Source organism: Silene latifolia, chromosome Y (genome assembly GCF_048544455.1).
Source record: "Silene latifolia isolate original U9 population chromosome Y, ASM4854445v1, whole genome shotgun sequence".
In the NCBI taxonomy this organism is placed as follows: domain Eukaryota; kingdom Viridiplantae; phylum Streptophyta; class Magnoliopsida; order Caryophyllales; family Caryophyllaceae; genus Silene; species Silene latifolia.
Genome location: NC_133538.1, coordinates 334,106,674 through 334,117,539, shown reverse-complemented (window position 1 = coordinate 334,117,539; position 10,866 = coordinate 334,106,674). Strand labels below are relative to the sequence as shown.

The following is a 10,866-nucleotide window of genomic DNA, read 5'->3' as shown; positions in this document are numbered from 1 at the left end:
ATTAAATAGGAACCAATTAGCTTAATTACACATTAATCTTTCTTTAATTATTGTTCAAGTATCCTTAGATCTAGTTGGGTAAGTTGAAGATTATTGGGTTATTATTGGAGAATTGACAACTCTTCATCAATCAATCGAGTTTTCTTCTATTATTTTTTGCTTTCTATTTGATCATCCTAAGTTGGTACAATTTCTCTACTCTTTACTTGATACTTGTTTATTGTTTTACTCTTTTATCATGTTTAGACTTGTTAATATGATTGACACCATTGTTAGAATGTTTTCCATGATCATGAGTGAGTAGTCTCCTAACTAGGATTAATGGAGGATTAGGGGAATTAATCATGGGGTAGATATTTACATAATAAGTTTATATGATTGCTTGCTTGTTGTAGTTTCAACTTATGCACATGTTATGCTTGATGAAATGCTTGATTGACAATCTAGCATAATTCTCTTATCCTTTCAACAAGACTTGTAAGACATAAACTAACTCAAGGCTTGTTAGACCGTGCATATAGTTGAATAGGAAGAATTAAGTCGACTTGTAGATGTTGTAAAATCTTGAACGACTCGGCTCCGAGATCCAAAACTTCCTACGAAAATTAAGAATAAACTACCTCGATTCCACTACAACAATAAATTGTTTGCATCTATGAAACTTGATTATGTGATCTTATCATGATTCTCCTATGAACCCATGACACCCTAGTACTTTAATCTATTGTTTACAAATATCATTTGCTTGCTTTGCTTTACTTTCATTTATTTACCTTGAATTCGTTAAGTAGTTTAGATTGCAAACCTCAACCCAAATTGTGACACCAAAGACATAGCTTTCGACAACCTGTAAGTCAATACAGTACCCGTCCCTTGGGATCCAACCTTTACATACCGCTGTACTAAGAGTAGTTTGTTGAGATTATAAATAGTGTTTTGATTGGTGAGCTTAGACGACAAACTTTCGACCGAATAAAAAATGGCGCCGTTGCCGGGGACGGTGTTTAATTGAATTGTTATCATTTGTTGTTTTTAGTTGTGTCTTTCTTAACCTTGGGGAAGTCAAACTCCTCAAGGTAGTTTTAATTGTTTTCTAGTTGTTTGATTTTTACATGTGTAGGAGATCACAAGGCGGTCTTTTGCCTATTGATCCCGAGATTGAAAGAACTTAGACAAATATTAGAAGAACCGTTAGAGGGACTTCAACAATTGTGGGTATTTGAGAACTTGTGGACATTGGTATCATCCAAACGGATAGTGTTGAGTTTACCAACCCTTTTGCAAGACAAGGCGAGGAGAACCCAATTCAAAACCAACAACAAAATCAACCTACAATGCCTACATTTTCATCTTATTCTGTACCAACCGAGAATAACCTACCTAATGGTACTCCAACACCACCACACTTAACCGGTAATTTCATTGTAAAATACACATTTATACAATTAGTTGAAAGAAGTCAATTTGGAGGGATGCCTAGTGAGGATCCTCATCTACACATAGAGACTTTTTGTGACTATTGTGATGCAATTTCCCAAACGGGGGTAACTCAAGACCAAATTTGATGGGTATTGTTTCCTTTTTCCTTGATCGGAACAGCAAAACAATGGTTGAAGAGCCTAGACAAGTCCACTCTTGGAATTGATTCACGGGAAAAGTTAGCACTTGCTTTTTACAAGAAGTTTTACCCTCCGGATAAGACCAACATACCAAGAGCCCGAATCACCGGGTTCAAGCAAAGAGATGAAGTGTCTCTATATGAGGCATGGGAAAGATTCAAAGATACATGTCGCTCTTGTCCTCACCATGGACTAAGCGAATGGTTTCAGTCCAACAATTTTGGAATGGGTTGTATCAAGATTCAAAGAATGTACTCAACATGGGTTCTAATAGAAGATTCATCGAAGTAGAAGACAACCAAACTTGGGCAAAGATAGAGGAGATGGCGGTTCACAACTATCAATATAGTAGGCCATGAAAAGCTAATAGGGGAGGGAGACATGAAGTTGAATCCGTCACACAATTGAGTGTCGATTTGGGTGCCCAACTAAGCTCCCATTTTGACACAATGAACTTGAAATTTGAGAAGGCCATAGCCAAGATGAATGAAGCCTCTCAATCACTCAAGCAACATCAACATGTCAATGCCATGGTAGTAACATCTTCTATCCCAAATGGAGTATGTGAGAGTTGTGGAACTTTGGGACATGATCAACAAGAGTGTAGGAGCACAAGTGACCAAGTGAATGCTTTCCAAGCATACAAGAATGGCACCCCTTACTCCAACATTAACAATGAAAATACCAAATTTCACCCAAACTTATCCTATAAAAGCTAAAATGTTCAAAATCCTCAACCAACATACACCCCTCCTCCAATGAGAAATCATATTCAAAGACCCTATTTCAACCAAAATCAAGGATTCCAAAACCAACCCTCTTATAATCAATCCAATGACCAAGCTTTTGATGTTCAAAAAGCGGTCCTTCAAATGCAGAAGAGCCAACAAGACTTCTTTGCTCAAATGCAAAGAAATAGCCAAGCCAAAGACACTACCATCAACAATATCCTTGCTCATACCAAGATGTTGGAAACACAATTGTCCCAATTGGACGCTTCAAATTTCCAAAGGCTAAAAGGAAAATTACCTCCTCAAGGTAATCCTCCTAAAATAAGTGAGACCATCAATGCCATTGACATTAGGAGTGGTACACGATATACGGGACCTAAGATGCCAACTAAAGAGTATGTTATTGATGAAAGTGTCAAGCAAAGAGATGTGATGGAACCATTGAGGAGAAATCCTAAGGTAGTGGAACCAACTACCATTGAATCATTGAAGAAGAGAAATGAAGAGAAGGCCAAAGAGGTTGAAAAAGAACCTATTCTGATTAGACTTCCGTTTCCAAGTCGCCAAGCCAAGCCCAAGCTTGATGAGCAACTTGGAAAGTTCATGGATATTGTGAAGAACCTAGAGGTTTCCAACCCATTCACGGAGTTGATCAACCATGTGCCGGCCTATGCAAAATACATGAAAGACATCCTTACCAAAAACAAGTCCATTATGAAATTTGAGACCATCGCATTCACAAAGATAAGTAGTGCAATACTTTAAAGGAATTCCCCACATACGCTCAAAGATTCGGGAAGCTTCTCCATTCCATGTACCTTTGGTAATACCACAATCAACAAAGCATTGTGCGATATAGGTGCAAGTGTGAGTGTAATGCCATATTCGGTATATGAAAGGCTAGGCATTGGAGAACTCAAGTGCACTAAGATGACTCTACAAATGGCGGACGGGACAATAAAGAAACCACTTAGGATATGGGAAGATATGCCCATGAGAATTGGAAAGTTTTTCATTCCGGTGGACTTTGTTATTGTTGATATAGAGGAAGATTCCAATATACCAATAATTCTAGGAAGACCATTCCTACACACCGCCGGAGCGGTGATTGATGTAAAGCACGGGAAGCTTACACATGAAGTTGGTGATAAAAGAATCACCTTTAATCTTGATAAGATTATAAGATCTCCCAACTTGCATGAGGCATGCTTAATGGTTGATCACTATAGCCGGGAAGGTGACAGGAAGAAAGTGGAATCCCCATTCAAAGGTCAAGTGAAAGGTGAAAATCCTAAAGAGAAGGGAAAAGAAACATCACCCAATTGGAAGAGAGATGTGGCTGATATTCAAGTGGCTCTATTCGGAGAGCATGGAATTTTTCACAACAAGAATGAGAGCTTGCAAAGCTCACCTATCATGGCAAGCATCAATGAAGGCCTCATTGGCCATGACAAAGAAGAGTTGCTCTTGCCAACTCATAATCCTCTCAATATGGGGAAAGAAGAAAAGGAAGTATATGGTTTATGGGATGACGAATTTGACGGACTTGTTAATCCTTACGTTGGGAATACTATTACCCTAGACCAAGGCTTTATATATCCTTGTCACCACAACATTGACTCGGACCACTATATGAATGAAGACAACAATGTGCCAAGGTCTATGAAAGACCTCTATCATGACAATGAAAAAGCCTTTGATTACTTCGACAAGGCGTTGAGCAACATTAACAACGTCCTTGCTTTACCCCCTTGACATCTCTCAAATTAAGAGAGTTTGGTGGAGTCCTACCTAAACCAACATTTGTAAATATTCTAACCTCTTCACTTGCATTCCATTTAATTTATACATTACTCAATTTTTGCATTGCATCTTATATGCTTTGTTTTAAGAATTTTTGTGACATGAGAGCAAGTGAGGGAGGGATTTTAATGTATTTGAAATGTGTAGTGTTTGATGATCAAGTATGGGGAATCAATTGCCTAGGCTAACCAAGCCTTTGTAGTGCAACCCCATGACGAAAGAATAGGAAATCAAGAAGAAAAGTCGCGGGAAAGGGATCCTGACGAGCAGACATGAGCTCGTAGGGGCTGGAGCAAAGCAAAGAAAAAAAAGAGTGGTAAGAGAATCCGCCCAAGCTGATATCGAGACGAGCGTCCCTCAGTTCAGCTCGCTCGACCTCATCCCAGGACGGGCGTCCCCAAAGAGTGAACAAAAGAGCAGAAACAAAATCCGCCCTTCCCCAAACTAGCTCGAGCGTCCCCCCTGTTTGAAGACTTAAAACACGGGATTTCCAACCTTCAATCCTCATTTTTGTTCTTCCCCAAACAAAAACACAACACATTCCCTAACTACAACAATCAACCCCACCAAAATCACAAAATACTGAACCAAATACATCAAAATCAATTGCAAACTTTCTCAAATTCAATTCAAATCACTCCTTTGTCAACAGAAAGATTTTATAACATCAAAATCTTCCCAAAATCAATCAAAATTTTCTAGGGCTAAGCAAATTCCGAAAACCTCCAAATTGATTGAGAAATTGATTGAAGAAGGAAGAAAGCAAGAGCATTCAAGCATAGTCAAGGTTTGTTGACATCAAATTATAAGGAGAATCATCATCGCAAGAATAAAAGGTAACACCAAAGCATCAAAATCCCCAACTCTATCAAAAAGGCAAAAAGTTATAGCATCAAATGCTTTAGTGGTAGTGCAACAAGCTAGGGAGCAAGCAAGGGAAGTCAGTGAGGCCATTAAGGAAGTTACTACTACTATAACGGAGATTGAGCAACCTAAGGATTATCTGGAGGTAACTTTCATTTATAATGAGCATAGAATTGCATTCGAATCCCTTGCCAAAAAGAAAGTTATTGCGACAAAGTTTGTATGCCAAGATACATTGGAAAAATTGGGAGTGCTTGACCAAGCCAAATCATTTTTCGAGTCTATGGGGTTATCTAGCCTATTTGCGATGAATGAATTGACTTACCCCTCACTCACCTTGGAATTCCTTAGTTCTTTGAGGGAGTATAAGATTGAGACTCGAAAATATGTTGAATTTCGGCTTGAAAACCAAATTAGGAGAATGGTTAAGGATGATTTCGGGAAGGTTTTTGGACTTTGTGACCATTGTGCTTTTCACAAGAAACCCCACAATTTTGATGCAAAACCTCTTTGGAAGGCAGTTGCCTGGAGAGAATTGACTACATTTAAAGAATGAACTGCCTTGTACTTCCACCATCCGGGTATCTGGTATTAGCATAGGTCCATTTCTAAACCTTGATCGCAAGAAAGGAAGCTAACCACATGACCGAACTTGACCTTACCTACTTGGATTCTAAAATTAATGTCCATGGAAAGTCAATGAATGATTACAATATTCTCCAATTGTTGTTGGAGAGATGGTTGGACTTCAAAAAAGGAAAAGAAAAGGCGGCTTTTATTGTTAATGGAGGCTTGATAACGAGGTTGGCCAAACACTTTAACCCGAATTTCAATGAAGACAAAGCATATAAATCGGTTATAGGTGGCAATCTCCTTGATATGAGCACATTGATTCACAAATTCCATTGGGTAAAGAATGATAATTCCGCCCAAGGATATGAATGGATTATCAAGGATGCCGACTCTATTGTCTTGTCAAGGAAAATATGCTGCATTTTCAATCGCCGAAATAACTACCTTATCCCTGTCTCAAAGCTTGCCAAGAACATCATCAACCAACAACAAAATCCGATTGAAGGGCCTCCTCCATTGTTACACCACCTTATCCCTTTGCCTACCAAGAATTCACAACAAATGATCCTAGTGTTGTGGAGGGCAATGATTATATGACCAAGTTAATGAAGCATATTCATAGAGAAGCTTACAAGGATCGAGAGAACAATTACTACGCCCAATATCCACCCATCTACCATCTTTTTAGGCAAGGACTCCTTCATCCTAAGAGTTCTTTGCCGGATTGGATGGATAGGAAAGTGTTCTTTCCTGAAGCTTCTCATGATGAAGAAAGGGATGTCCGGGTTACGAGGTGTGAGAAGGATGTTTTTGATGAGGATGGGGAAGGTAGTGAATCAAGCCATGATGTCAATGAGCAAAGTTCAAGTGAAGGAGAAGAAGATGATGATGATGCCTCCGGTTCCATGGAGGAAGATGATGATGATGATATGAGTGAAATTTGATTGTTGACAAAGCATGAAGGAGGACGACCAACTAAGAGGTTGATGGCTTACATTAGCATCTCAACCAACCATTGTGAGTCTCCTACCCCTCCTTTTACTTTGTTTTTATCTCATGTTTACATAACTTGAATGACTTGTATAACTTGTAGTTTAAAGCATTTAGATAGTCATTTTGGACTCTTTGATGGCTAAGAGTTTTTGAGTCCTAGCAACACCAACGGACTCACACCTCGACAACATTGAGGTGACTATCTTTTTTGCTCCCACCATAAAGAATCGAAAATGACAACTTACTTTTCATTCATTGCATTGCATGCCTTGTGAATAAACTTCCCTATTTTTACACTAGAGATAGTGTTTTGTTTGGTTTGGGAAGTTCGTTCATAGGCAACCCGAGTTAATTTAAATTAGCTCTCCAACTTAATCGAAAGCATGCATCATATAGTTTAGTTTAGTTTGCATCATATGTAAATACTTATCATTTGTAAATATTTATCATGCAGTATGCATTAGTGTAGAATTCATGCACTTCACATAGTTTCATGCATTTGCATAATTTTCTATAATTTTGCTCATTGAGGGCAATGTCCATACTCGTGTGGGGATGGGAAATTCTAACATCTAACCATCTAACATCTAACCCTTATTTAAAAAATGATAAAAATTGAAAAAACTTTAAAATTTCAAAAATATGTTCTTTCCATTGTAGTATAGATTTGTATATATATATATATATATATATATATTTGTTTGTCACTCTTATCACATTGGGACGACTACACCACATTCGAGGCATGAAGGATACAGAAGACCGCATGGTATGATCTTTCCAAATCTCCTTCGCCCTTCTTATATGTTAATGACAACGTGGCTATATTTTGATTGATGTGGTATGAACCTATTGGAGAATTATTGGGTTATTATTTGTAATTTGAAGTTTATTGGGTTATTTTTGGAGAATTGACAATCTTCATCAATCAATCGAGTTTTCTTCTATTATTTTTTGCTTTCTATTTGATCATCCTAAGTTGGTACAATTTCTCTACTATTTACTTGATCCTTGTTTATTGTTTTACTCTTTTATCTGTAGGAAATCGTATTTAACATATCACATATTTTAGGTTAAAAGTTTTAGTCATAAAAACTTAAGGATCATATACATGCAAAACAAAACACAAGAGTCAAGGAAAACCGGTTCCTTACGTTGGATATTTCGGCTATTTAGGGCATTAGTAAGGTCTCCTTCCTTACTTCGTTCTTGAGCTTTCCTTATGGATGAACAAGATTCAAGTTAGAATCTCTCCTCAAGGATTGTACCAAGAAAATCACCCTTAATACAAATATTAATTTGATTACTAGAATTAATATTTGTTCCCTTAAAATTATTAGTAATATTATAAATATACTACTTCTAGCATTAAGAGAATAATATTAGTAATTTTGTAAGATTTTTATCTTTTGTTCAACAACAAGAGGTAGAGAGACAAAAATGTATTCAAGTGAATAATGAATACATAAGAATGAATTAGTGTTAAAAATATAAGAAGAGAAAACTCTTCTCTTTCTCTTAGGGTGGCCGGATAAGGTGCAAGGGAAGAGTGCCCAATATCTTTTTAATTTGCTCTTCACAAGAGACTAGGTAAGAAGGTCTATAAGCTATAGGTAATGATTATGTTGCCACTTAACAAAATAATCAAAACACGACTAACTCTTAATCACTCCATAATCACAGCTCACCCATATTAACATGGGTCCATTTTAAGTTTGTTAATTTGTATTATGTGACAAATTGGACATACTACTAGACATGTCATTCAAATAATGCATTTTTAACACATTAAAAATCATTATATAAATAAAATAAATCACATACAAAAATTAACTAGTAATTCATAATTACTATTACTTAAAATGAGTCATATAATTATAAATCACAACTACTTGTATTCATAATAACCAATTCATTCTTATTTTAATTGTTTCATAAACAATAAATAAACCCTAAGTAATAAAACAAATTAATTACTTAACACGAATCTTATTTAATCAAATTACAATAACATACGTATTATCACTCACAAATTCATTTGTTCAATATTAAGGAATTAATTAATCAATTAATAATGTTTCCCTAGAGGTATGACCTTAAGGGATCAACTGATCACCACCGTTACACGACAGTAATGTCAAACTCTAGTCAGCCAATCATTACCGATTAATGTGAATCAGTTGACAGTAAAATGTTACATTCCCTTGTGTATTCTTAATATGAGATTTAAACATGTGATCGCATTATTGTTGAGGACACATACTCCAACAATCTCCCACTTGTCCACGACAAGTGTGCGTCACCAATTCTCTTATCCTATTACTATCTCTCACTCAATGCAAGGTGGATTGCAGGTCGTACTTGCATTTGATCATATCGTGAGTGGCCACATATTTCCAGTTCATTGCTCCTCGAGTGGCCTTGAGATATAAGATAACCCTGACGGGGATGGACAATTCCTATTGCACTCTTCCCTTCGATTAGCCACGGCTCATCATGACCTAAAATATGCCCATTAGACCCCAATTACGAAGATCGCCGAACATAAATCAAAGTCATTCTGAAACTCTGCCATCTTAGACAAAAAGTCATTAGTCAAAGAATTGACTCATAAGAATACCATAGTAGCTCTTGCCACAACCAGGCTATAAAAATTGCCAGAACTCTATAAGCGGTCATAGGTCCGACAGAGTGTCCCTCACAGTCTGCCTATATGATCGACTAGTCATCTCTTATGACTCTATGGCACTTGAACTTGCCATCAATCGCATCACACCATAGTTGCTTCGAGATGTCACCTCATGTAAGTAACTAGGGACGAATACTATATTGATCCAGTTTACTTTAATGGGGTTCAATATTGTCCCAACAATCCCATTGGATGTAACAAGGTATATAATGAGTTAATAATAACTCAAACAATAAATGTGATTATCACACATGAGTAGTCAATACCATGTTGCTACTCCATGTCTTATAATCATTAGTGCACTTGTATGACGCAATAAAAGTTTAGTTCCTGAACATACCATGTGTCCATGTTTATCAAACTTACTGAATTGTGTTTTCCTTCAACTTCATGTTATCCCTTATAGCATGAATTTTACTAAGTACATGTCTAGACTTCATACCAGACACAGGTTCTTAAGCTTAAAAGAAGCTATTAGTGTTATCACATAAGTTGTGATGTGGGTTTCGGTAGACAACACTACTTATAGTTTTAGCGTCCACCACTTCATCACAACGCACTAAGGCTCATTTCGTAGAAAGTTGCAATGGATGCCAATAGAATACTCTTTTCTAGTCTTGTACTCCTTATGTCGATAATTTACCTGGGATTTTCATAAATACAAATGAGTTTGGAAACTTGAGTTTGTGTAACTTCTTAACACACGACTTATTTCTCTTCCAAACTATAGAACGGATCATTAGTTCTCCTAGAGAATTCATGATGGTTCCTTAAGGTTTACCAATAACTCTCATATGGGTAGACTTGTCACTACTACAAAATGAATCTATTGCAACACTTAGCATGCAACACTAGCAAAATATGTTGCACTTTTTACTTCTTATAAGAGGTATGCAACACTTGGACAAAAACTGTTGCTCTATAAGATTTATTGCAACATTTTATTAAAAGTGTTGCATATGTTAAAGATAAAGGCAACACTTTCAGATAGTGTTGCAATTTTTTTAAGGAAATGCAACACTTCATTGGAGTGTTGCATTCTTTTAGAATAAAGTGTTAATTTCTTTATAGTTGTTAAGAAACTGCCATGTTCCAAAATTCTTATATTAAATTATTCTAAATGAAAAATATCTGGTCTAATAAATTTTAAGTTATCAAGTATATGACCATAACAACTTTTAAAAGGGAACTTTTAGTGACTGTATAAATATCTAAATATATCACTTTGAGGAACTTTTTTACCGAGTTATAACACGTATACTAAATAAACTAACTACCATAAACACGCTACAAGAGTGACGAGCTTGAAGTGTAGAAGGCATAGCCTCAGGCTATAAACACTTCACAACATTTCTCTTGGCGAGGCTTGAACCTAGAAATGGAAGTGGGTCGTGCCTCATGCCGGTCCACCGTGCCTGGAGAAGAAAATGGAACGACACAGGCCTATGAAAGTGGGCTTCGTACCGTGTTGTGCCAGTCAAATTAAAATGGCGGCCCAAGCACGACCCATGTGTGTCGTGTCGTACTTGAGCGTGCCTTAACAATTCTTCCACTTTAACCCGATTTCTTTGTATTTTGAGTGTGCCCGAGTGTG

General features: G+C 36.8%; 1 non-coding gene across 1 annotated transcript; it reads right to left on the bottom strand.

Moving 5' to 3' along the window:
• Positions 1-1,706: 1,706 nt before the first annotated feature.
• LOC141636056 (small nucleolar RNA R71) lies at positions 1,707-1,813 on the bottom strand. Its single transcript, XR_012540696.1, has one exon. It is a non-coding gene; the product is annotated as a small nucleolar RNA R71 (small nucleolar RNA).
• Positions 1,814-10,866: the final 9,053 nt, after the last annotated feature.